Source organism: Cupressus sempervirens, chromosome 1, assembly GCF_028749045.1.
Source record: "Cupressus sempervirens isolate cs-2001-9-10 chromosome 1, ASM2874904v1, whole genome shotgun sequence".
In the NCBI taxonomy this organism is placed as follows: Eukaryota; Viridiplantae; Streptophyta; class Pinopsida; order Cupressales; family Cupressaceae; genus Cupressus; species Cupressus sempervirens.
In genome coordinates, this window is record NC_143118.1 from 393982379 (window position 1) to 393993512 (window position 11134).

The following is an 11134-nucleotide window of genomic DNA, read 5'->3' on the forward strand; positions in this document are numbered from 1 at the left end:
AGCTATTGCAAATCTATGTTATTGCATGAGTCAATAGAAGAAATAAGGGTTAAAGGTGTTGTTAATAGATTCAAGAATATGTTTAGCATTGGTACCATATAAATTGAATCTGAGGTCCACTAGCCTAGGTTTTGCAGAGCTTGAAGTAGAAGAAGGGTCTAGCCTTATAGTTGGCCTAGTGTCTGAAATGATATGTTAAGGATGGGAGGTAGCTGCCCCTAGACATGTCATGTTCTCATTGGGGTAATTTGAAACCAGTAGCATTTCAAAACACCAACACTCCCAATACTCAGTTGCATTCCAATTAGGAAAATTATTGTCTTGACAAGATAAACCACAAAATTGGGAATACTTGTTTTAGGAAAAATGTCTAAATTAAGTTTCAAGAATTCATGAACCCCTACATTTTCTAAAATACCTAATTCTTACTAATGCTTTTTCTTTTGTATCAAATTTATAGAGTACTACAAACTCATACATGAGATACACAAAAGAAACAAAAAAACCTATTATAATTAGTTCAAGACATGTTATCTAAGTTTTGTTGAAATTACTAATAGGTCACATAAGTTCCAAGCTACCCAGTTACTACTAATATAAGGTAGCATTTTTAAAAATTGATTCAAAACTATGACTTTTGCTAAAGTAGTAGGTAAACCACAGATATGCATTGAAACAATAAGGTGATTTTTTTATTTTATTTTATTTTGTGTGTGTGTGTGTGTGTGAGAGAGAGAGAGAGAGAGTGAGTTAGAAAGAGAGAGAGATTCTGGATTTTAAAAACTTTTGTTGTTTGTTTCATATAGGAAATGATAGTTAGAGGGATAGGGACATATGGGGAGAGATAAAAGGATAGTAGGGGAAAGTGAGTGAGGTGCATAATAGAAAGAAAGGAGATCGATAGAGGTGAAAATGCTGATAGAGATTTAAAAAAGTTAAGATAAAAAAGGGAAAGAGTGCGTGTGTATGAGTACAGAGATATGAATGAAAAGAAAAACAAAAAAGGTTTGGAGGGAGAGAGAAAGGAAGCAGGAGATGGAGCGATAGAACAATAAATATATATGAGGTGGTAGATGGATAATAGATATATAGGTAGATGGATTGATGGATCAATTGTTTGGATAAAAATGTACAATGTATACCCCTCTCTTTACCTTTCACCATCCTCTTATGAACATGTAATATAAGCATTCACATAATTAAATTTGTAAGTTAAAAGAAATAAATATCAACATATTCATATCCGTGATACTATTTTTATAGATTTTTTTTATTTCATGTAACAATTTAGCTTACTCTATAGGACGCTATAAAATACAAGGGCATAAAGAATTGTTCAATAGATTTAATTGTTTAAAACAGAGACTAAGACACAAATAGATACACACAGTAAGAGAAATGGAGCATAAAAAATAATAGAAATTCATGAACATATCAAATTATTGATCATTTGATATCTATTTTACTATCAACTTAACCCTTGCACTCTTCAAAGATGCAAATACTAGCAAATATAAAAAGTAGAAACTATAGACTTGAAAAAATAATAGTCATAAACGATACAATCTGTCCACAATTATTTGCAACAGTTGAACACCTTTCCACTCTTCATCTTTCTTAACCTCTACCAGTAACCCCTTCTTCATATACCAAACCTCCTTAAAACTTCTTCAATTTTTATAAAATAATGATAATAATAACTCGAACAACCATATGGGGCCACCATTGTAACTATCCATTCTCCCTGATGCATTTCAGGTGTGGCCGTATAGTAAGAGGGGCCGCTTGGAAGCGATTTATTTATATTATCAACCGACGTATGGCTATCAACCACACCCACACAGCAAACAATAACTGTAGTTAATTCCTGACATTTTCCCAACTCGTCACAATTTTCAGCGGCAATACTAGTGACTGCGTCAGCGCCAATATAAGCATCATAAAACATATACTCATTTAGAATTGACTCTGCTCCATCCACTGCTCTTCCAATCACAAGAGTATAATCTGAATCCACGGTCTAAAATAAGAGGGAAAAAAAATTACTTAGTTATCATGATAAATTCCTCTATTTTAATGTTCACTTAAACACTAGTTAGAAAAATATAGATCATCACTCGTAATAAGTTCATAATGAATTTTTAAAAAGTAAATTTAAAAAAAAGCTATAATCTGTTAAGATAAGATCTAAAGAATAATCGCAAAATCAATACCTTCAACCTGGGAATGCAATTCTGAATTACTGCATTGCTGCTTTAAAAAGTTGCATGCTTATCAATGTATGCAACTCTCTAGTGCATGCCATTTTGTCTACCTTCCCACAGGAATCAATCACAATTTGTTCCAAGCATTTTATTTTGGAAAGACTCAGCAAGTCCTCAAGCTCGGGACATTCCTTAATGTACAACTCTGTAAACTTTGTAAGATCACTTTTTCCTCCTACTCTTTGCAAATCTCTGCAATTTCGTATAGATAGACTGATGAGTGTTGGTGGCAGCATAATGTTCTGTAGCTTCTTACAATTGTCAACCTCAAGTTTCTCCAACAAATTTAGACTGGAAACCCCTGGAAGCTCCTCAAGCTCTGGATAATCACTAATGTACAACTCTATAAGCTTTGTAAGATTATCGGCTCCTCCTCTTTGCGAGATACTGCAACTCTCTATATTTACACTTTCTAAATTTGGGCAACCATACAATTTAAGCCCACACCCTTTAATTACAGTCCTCTTCACTGAACTTGGATCTCTAAAATCTGGCAACAACTTAAGATCCCGACGCTTACTAGTGTACAAACCTTTTATTTCTAACACACCAGATTCGGACGCACTCCTCAAATTCGGACAGGCCTGGTTTTGAAAATATTTGAACTTCCTAAATTCATCAATTATAATACTCTCCACTAAACTTGGAACTCTATAAGATCTCACCTTAAAAGTTCTGTCAAATTTTGTCCTATCTAACCAACTTCATGCCGCTGAGAGGCTCATTTTCTTCAAATTATTACAATCTTCAATAGTAATTCTCTCGAGGGAGCTCAGATGTGCAAGCATTAGATCCTTAAGCTTTGGGCATTCACTAATGCTCAGTTGTGCTAGGCTTCTAAACTCAGATGATCCTGAAACGCTCTTCAGCTCTTTACAATCTACAATTGTGAACCTTTCAAGAAAGCTAAGATGACCCAGGGTTACCTCCTTGAGTTTTGGGCATTGATAAATATTCAAAGATATAAGCCTTGCAAGGTTACATATCCCTGATACATTTTTCAAATGTTTACAGTTTGCAATATCAAGACTCTTCAATTGGGAGGGCACCTGAAAGTCCAATATAAACTTGTATGAAACTCTCAATAATTTAAAAGAAAATGGCTAGGACAATTCCACCATTACGTTGGAATTTTAATTTTCAATTGTTAAGATCAAAATACCTGTGTGCGATTCTCCCGCAACGTTCTAAATCCTCCATGATTGATTTTCAAATACTGCAAATTTTAAAGTTGAATCCATGAAGGAAAGCTCTTCATCGGTTGTTTTCTGAAATCGCCCTCGAGCTGAAGCCAAATTAAGGATGCTGATGTCTCAACCCAAACGTTTGATGGGCCTAAGAAGAATGTAAGTCGAGAATTCGTGTACTTGTCAAGAATAGAATGGAAACACCTGACATTAGTTTTGGCGAGGATGTTCCTGAAACCCCCTGTTTCCTGCATACATCAAGCATCTCAGTAGCTCAGTTTTCGACTAATATATTTCAGATCTTGTAATATTACAATACTAAGGTGGAAACAAGCATACCATATATTTGAGATCTTGAGGACGCCACGGGCGATGAGGAGGGTTGAATTCAAGCGCCATTTCTCTTCCCAGGTCCCTCAAATGGTCATGCATTCGCAAATAATAACTTTCTTCTTCTACCAGACATTTATCTCTGAGTGTTTTCAGTGCATGTTGGGCGCTCCATACAGATCCTTCCCATACTATTTCCGCCATACTCTGCTGTCTGCCACTGAATAAACAAGCGATGTCCATAAAAATATGTTTTTCTTCACCATTCAATGCGTCAAAACTTAATCGCAGACTTTGCTTTACATCTCGAGGCAGCACCTTTCTAACTTCATTCAATTGTGACCACCAATAATCTATACTCGTACCATGAACATGCCTGCCCAGAACTTGAAGAGAAAGAGGCAGCCCTCCACATGTGTCTACGAAGGAATTAACCAGCTCCTCGTACCCTTCAGTGGATACGGTTGGTCAAAGGCATGCCAGCAGAATAGCTCACAACCATAATTTCTATCCATTCCTTTTAAAGCATAGCCAGTAGTAATACCTGCACTTATAAGCACCCCAGCGTCACGGGTTGTGACAATAACAAGACTATCTCTTAGTTTACTTAAGATATCCATTACTAGCAAAGCATCTAACTGCTCAATATGATCAACATCATCAACAACAATTAAAACACTTAATTGGGTTTGGCTCCTTTGTAGACTATCTTTGAGATAGCTTCTTCCTTCTTCTATACTTGTGAAAAAGAGATCACGTCTACCGAAGAGATCTTTGAGAAGCTTAAGTTGCAATGAAGGCAATTCTCTTCTCTCAGATGCTTCCCGCACATCAAACAAATAACTTGCTTTAGAATAATTCCAATGTTTTCGATTAAACAACTCTTTGGCAAGAGTAGTCTTCCCTGCCCCGCCCATGCCGAAAATGTCAACTGCCTTAGCCTTATACTTTTCTTTCTTCAGACCGCACTGGTTTTCAAAGTCATGTACAAGTTCCCTTAGGCAACGCTGTTCAATATCGTTCACAAGATTGCTAAGACCGACTGGATATTTCGCAACATGCAAACTTGCTTTTCTTTGCACTTCCTTTTGCACAGCTTCTACTATCTTTTGGCAGCCAGTATCACTAGAACTTTATACCGTAAAAGCAGGAATCCGTGAGAAATTTATTATATCAGATTTCAAAACAAACAAAAAAAAAAAAATTAGATACAACTATCAAAAGTAGAGAAATATTACCTGATACATTCTTCCCCGGCTATAAGTGAAAGAGACTGAAGGGCTTCCTTCCACTCGTTAAGCTTCTCCAGGTATCTGCTCTTCTTTTCGTATTTACTGAAAGCTTCAGCGTATGCTCCCTTTTCTATGTGGCGGAGATGTAGTGCCGCTCTCTTTTCTATGTGGCGGAGATGTAGTGCCTCTTCCATTTGACTTTTGTAAGTCATCCTGATGGATGCAACCTTGCTGATCTTTTGTTGTGATGGGATCATGATTGTGACCCTGAGTGGTCTACACCGTTGAGGTGTTTGGATTTATGCTTCTTTATCAGTTGCTTTGATTATGCTTTTGACTGATCTTTGAGATTATGATGTGATTTTTGGTTCACTAAGTTTGTGCCAGTGGTTACCAGGATCGATGTGGTATCATGAGGTTGTTCTATGATTACCCTGAGATGTGTGCAGAGATTTCACTGTGTACTTTTTACCATGCTACATGGGACTAGGTTCCTGTAGCAGTGGTTAGTCATGTTTTTGACTGTGTTCATTTATGTGTTTTAAATGCCTTTTTAATGCAGAGTAATCAATCCTTATTAAATGCATTAATGATTAGAAATGAATTGTTCTTGTTGGATTCTTTGGTTATGTGTTGCAGACATTTACCTTGTTATATTTCTGATTAGAGAGATATTTGTTACTCATGTTATGTTTACATTTGAGAGGACCCAAGGGTCAGATGTTACACTTTGATTCTAGTATCATAGATGTTATACTACTATGTTGTTCAGTTAATCATATTGCATGATGATGCCATTTTGAGATGACAGTGTGTTTTATGATGTTATCTGGTTATCTGGTATTTGGATATACCTCTAATTTTGTTATGTGATGAATTTAATGCTATAGTTATTTACTTCATTCCTGTGTTGCTATGCCTTTTGCGAACGTGAGTGATGTAAATAGATTATTTTAATATAATTAAATAAATGGTTAAATTAGGTGATTTAATACATGTATTGCTTCGGCTATGTTATTATATGCAATTGCACTTGATTGTATTGTTTAGTGTGTAGGATTTATATCCCTGGCAATGGCACTTGGAGTTAGTGATTCAGCCGTTCATATTTTACCAATGTCGCCTTTGTATGGTTGACGTATCCTTAATTAAATGTTTTAATTTAAACTTTTCGGTGATTATTAACTCCGAACTCATTTGCATTATGTGATTAGACCAGTAAGCGTGTCTGTGCATTTTTGAAGTTCGCATTATCGTGAAAGTTGTTGAAGAGATTTATGTGTTTTTGGGTTTTCGGGCTTTTTAATTGATTTATTTTAATTTCTGGCAACTTTGCCATAGATGAATTCCTATTTATAGGAATAGCCTATTTTCGTTTGGGTCGATTCAGGGTTTAACTGGATTGGCTGGTTAAATACCCTAATCTATTATTCACCTGAAAAGTGAATAAATATCCAAAAAAGAATTTAATTCCTCACTTCTCACTTTTGAATTGGAAAGTTGAAGAGTAAAACCCAAAAATCCTCTTCATGAGGATTTACTGTTTTGTTCGTTGTGGGAGCTACGGGCATGAGATTGTTGTGAGGTTGGGCTCATTGGATCCGGCTCGGAGAAACCTTGGATTGCCGCAATTTTCAGCTACTTCTGCGGGATATTTATTTTATGGTTCAGATTCCCGTTTTGCCCTTTTGGCTGTGAGGTAGGGCTTTCTTGTTTTACTGTTTTTGCTCTGTTTCTACTTCTATTTTTGGTAGCCGTTTGTTTGGAGGCTGAGAACTAGTGTTCCCCTCCGTTTCTGTATGCTAGTTCTACCCGGTTGGGCGGGTATGAACATTTTCCTATTTTTTGGGATGAGGGTTTGGAATTTTACACTATTATGCTGGCCATTTTTGCATACGGTATCCGTTTTCAATTATTTTTGAATTTTTGAAATTTTTGAACCCAAAGGCCAAATGAGTTTTAATTTTGGAATTTTTCCATAATTTGAGATTTTCACCTCATTTTGCGTGCCGCCTTGTTTTTTTGAATTTTCTTGGCACAATGTGGGTCGTGGACCTTGATGATCCATTTGGATATCAGTCAAACCACTTTTGCACTTTTATGTTGCATTGGGATGTGTGTTGCATCCGTACTCCCGACGTTGTGTTCGGTTGAGTGATTTGTTACCTGTTATGGTTTATTTTGGATCTTTGCTTTTGTTCGTGAACGCCAGGATTCGTGTAGAATTCATATTCTCGGATTGAGGCCGGTTGAGTGAGTTCATGATGTTTGATCTTGTTGCATCATTGGGATTCGTATAGAATCCATACTCTCGGATTGAGGCCGATTGAGTGATTTAATGATGTATGGTTTTATTGGCTTTGGGATTCATGTAGAATCTGTTCTTCCCGTGTTTCTTTCTGTTGGGTGTTTTCTTTGCATTGTGTTCTCATTCTTGTCCTTGTGTTATGATCTTCGTGATGGTGGTGCGCCACACACGAGTACGTCCGCATACATTTGTTGGGTGACTTGCGAGGCCCGATCTTCCGTGGATTTGCCGAAAGTTATGATCATTGGAGTTGGGATGGGAGTATCCATGCTCACGGGCACTTGTCATAGGATGAGCATGGGTAGGGTAGGGTAGCATCTGGAGGGGGCTTCTATCTCGCAGCTCGGCGTTCATGGCGCCTGAGGTTAACAGAGAATAAGAAGTTTTAAGCAAGTGATAATTAAATAAAATGTGTGATTGTTAATAAAACTTAAGATAAGTAAAATGTGTGAGCACCCGATTAAGTTCGAGGACACAATGTGTGAGCACTCGTTTAAGTTTGAGGACACACGATCCGAGCTTGGGCTTTTTGATGCCAAGCGACTCTCCAGGATGTTAGCCCCTACATAGTAGCCTATTGAGTGTCTGACCAGGACCTGTACTCCTTGCATTGTCTTAGGCTCTTGGTTCAGCCATCATACTGTCTGGTGTGAGTGTTAGCCATGGATGTTGTGCTTTATGTGTGTTTGTGGTTGGATCATTATCTCCATCAGCACGGTGGGTGTGGACCTATGGGTGCCATGTGGTTGGGAGGCGTAGCTACTTTCACCACTGCTAGGGATCGGTGTACAGAGACGATATTTTTTCTAGTGCGACCATTGCTGGATGTCTTCATTTGGTACTTCGGGTTCCGAAGTATGCTTTCTTGTGATTTATGCTTTCATTGGGATGCTTGTATATCATGTTTAGATGACGTTATTTTATTTGGCGCATTCCCTTATTATGATGTTTACCATATGATTAGATGATGTGATTTTTTTTAGTAGTTTATCTATTGCTTACTGCTGTTTAGCATGTGATAGGTGATGTTATCTACTGTAGAATTATCTTATGCATTATCACTAGCATGTTAGATTTTCTTATGCTGTTATTGTGCATGTTTTAGTAGTGATGTCCCTATTACGACAGTACTGACGATTTGGTTAGTGGCTTGGGATGTTACGCGCGAGGGATGGCTAAGATCCACGATGGTCTTATGATGCTATTGATGGTTGGGAGGAACCGCACACTTATTTGGTTGTTTAGTTCTGAAATGTATTTTTGATCTTTGCGATGTTTATATTCAGCGTGTTCTTTGCTGCTGTAGTTTAGATGGTTTGATGTTCTTCATTCTGTGTTGTTCTTGCACTCGAGTATTCATTCCTCGAGCCTTTGTGGATCCGGTACTCCCTGGTGTGGAGGTTCTTTGCTCTAATTTTGGTCCTTTTTGCTTTTGGGAGTGTTTTCGTGTTTCTATGGGCGACATTTGTTCAGCATGGTGCGACACTTTAAAAAGTATCGCACGCCCATGCAAACTATGTTGTACGACACTGTAAAGTATCATACGCCTTCTTGAGAAATGTCATACGACACAAGAAGAGTGTCGCACGCCTTCTTGAGAAATGTCGTACGATGCTGAAAAGTGTCGCATGCCTTCTTGAGAAATGTCGTACGACACTGGAAGAGTGTCGCGCGCCTTAAGGAGAAGTATCGCCCTCCCTTAGTAAAAAGTGTCGTACGATTTTTGTGAAAAACCTGCGCGTGCCATCAGCGGGCACTTTTCTTCGTGATCCGATCTTTTTGAGAGTGATTTTGGATACTCTTTTGGGCGTTCTTCAAGCCTATGTTGTTGCATTTTGAATTCAAGAGGTTTCTTTTGAAATTCAGTTTTTGGGTTTCTGTTGTAGTTCTTCGGGGTTTAAAATATATTGTTTAAGTATAATATACATCAACTTATACTTAAGATATATTTTAATATATGCGACAAATCGTTTGAGATAGGTTTCAGACCTCTCGGAGATAACTTATAGATTCTAGGAAATTTCAGGGCTTCAAAAATCCAGATTTAGCCAATTTTCAAGGCTTCAGGATTTCAGACTTAGCCAAATTTCGGGATTCTGCATTTTACTCCAGCTTCGTGTTTTGTTGATGAGTGGTCTTTTCTTGTGCCCTCATCTTGTTCTGGTAGTTGTTGGCTTTTGTTTGGGTGTGTCAGTTGGGTAGTGGCGTTCAGAGATTCGTTGGTTGCCAAGATTGTGTTGAAGTCTTTCGTTGCGATCGTTGTGATCCCTGTATGATGTTGTCATGTGCATTCATACTTGTAAAAAATATATATATATATATCTTGGCTTGATTTGAATCCTTGTTTCCAAAGATCTCCGGGTGGGGCATTACAAAAGATCAGAAGGCTTCACTCCATAAAACACGGGGATAATTTTGGCCTGACTTTGCAACATGAGGACCAGCTCAGCCAAACACCAAGGTGAGTCTGCATATCCCTTGGAAAAGATGGCTACGTGTATCGAAGCAGAGGAGATAGCTGTTTTAATGGTTGAAGGAAATGAATCCCCAAGTTGCTTCTCTTGGGAATCAAGAAACGCCCTCATCTCCAACTGCTCCAGGGACTTGTAAAGCTGGATAGCAAGAGTTTGTTTGACCTCTGTGGTTAATGAGCACATCAAACAATCTCGACGATTCACTGACCATCCTTCTTTTGCCAGAAAAAGCACTGAAATCCTTTTTCTGATCGTGAGACGATAATGAAGATGCCATTACTTCCAATGAAAATAATTAGAAAGACAGAACAGGACAGTGAGTTGAATAGATTATACTGCAGGCGAGTTTGGTCGTTCCCATGAAACAACGAGGAAAATAAGAGTAAGGAAAAAGATTAGAAAATTTGATGATCACGAGGCTGGCTCCGTCCTTTCGTGGAAACATACAACGCAAAAGAGTGAAGGAAATATAATCCTGAACCTGCGTGGTAGGTTCTCTTCTTTCTTCGAAACATCCAAGTTTAAAGAACGGAAAATGCTTTGAATACGAAAAAACATTCTAATATGGTTGGAACCATTCTGCTTCATGTTATAATTGTCTGTGTCCTTTCGAGGAAATATCGGAAGTAAGGACGGAAATTGATTCCGAGGTAGACAAATCCAGGCATGTTTGGATTCGATTTGTTGAACAGTCCGCCACTCATTTAAAGATGGATTGATTACAAAATTTCAGTCTCTTCAAAACACAAATGGACCATTTCGTTGATGTAGTGGGAATGTAATGGCCCGCGTCGGTGCCGTGGAGAGTGGGTCGATGAAGGTTCCAAGCAAGCTCGTGGTGCTAGGGTCAAGTGGACTTGTTTACAATGTAAAGATAATAATTAGCCGATAGGCTTTCCCATTGAGGTTGCTTGCAACCGGGAATTGTCTCACGCAATCGGAAATTGTCTCTGACCCAAAATTCTTTGTCAGAAAATAATTTTGCCGGTGATGGTTTTGTCTGCAAAGTTTCACGGCATTTCACTTTGTGACAATACATTGAAGCCTCCTTCCGCCCGCTACAGGACAGTTCAAGACCGCCAACGTGTTTGCTAGCTAATAACCGTCAGTAGCATGGAAAGTAGTTTATCAAACAGGGTAATCCGCAGTGAGCCTCCACGAAAGATTTTTTCTGGAAATAGCCAGTCCAAACTCTTCCTCCAAATCCACGTCACCATCCACTGTCCAATCAAAGCAATGGAGGACCTGCGCAAGTGCCAACTCGACAGTGGAGAGGCCCGAGGAAATCCCAGGGCATCCTCCTCTTCCCGTTCCAAAAGGCAGCAGATCGAAGTCCTGA

At 38.3% G+C, this 11134-nt stretch overlaps 1 pseudogene; it reads right to left on the reverse strand.

Annotated features, from left to right (window-relative positions):
* Nucleotides 1-1550: 1550 nt before the first annotated feature.
* LOC149577954 (disease resistance protein Roq1-like) lies at nucleotides 1551-10072 on the reverse strand (annotated as a pseudogene).
* Nucleotides 10073-11134: the final 1062 nt, after the last annotated feature.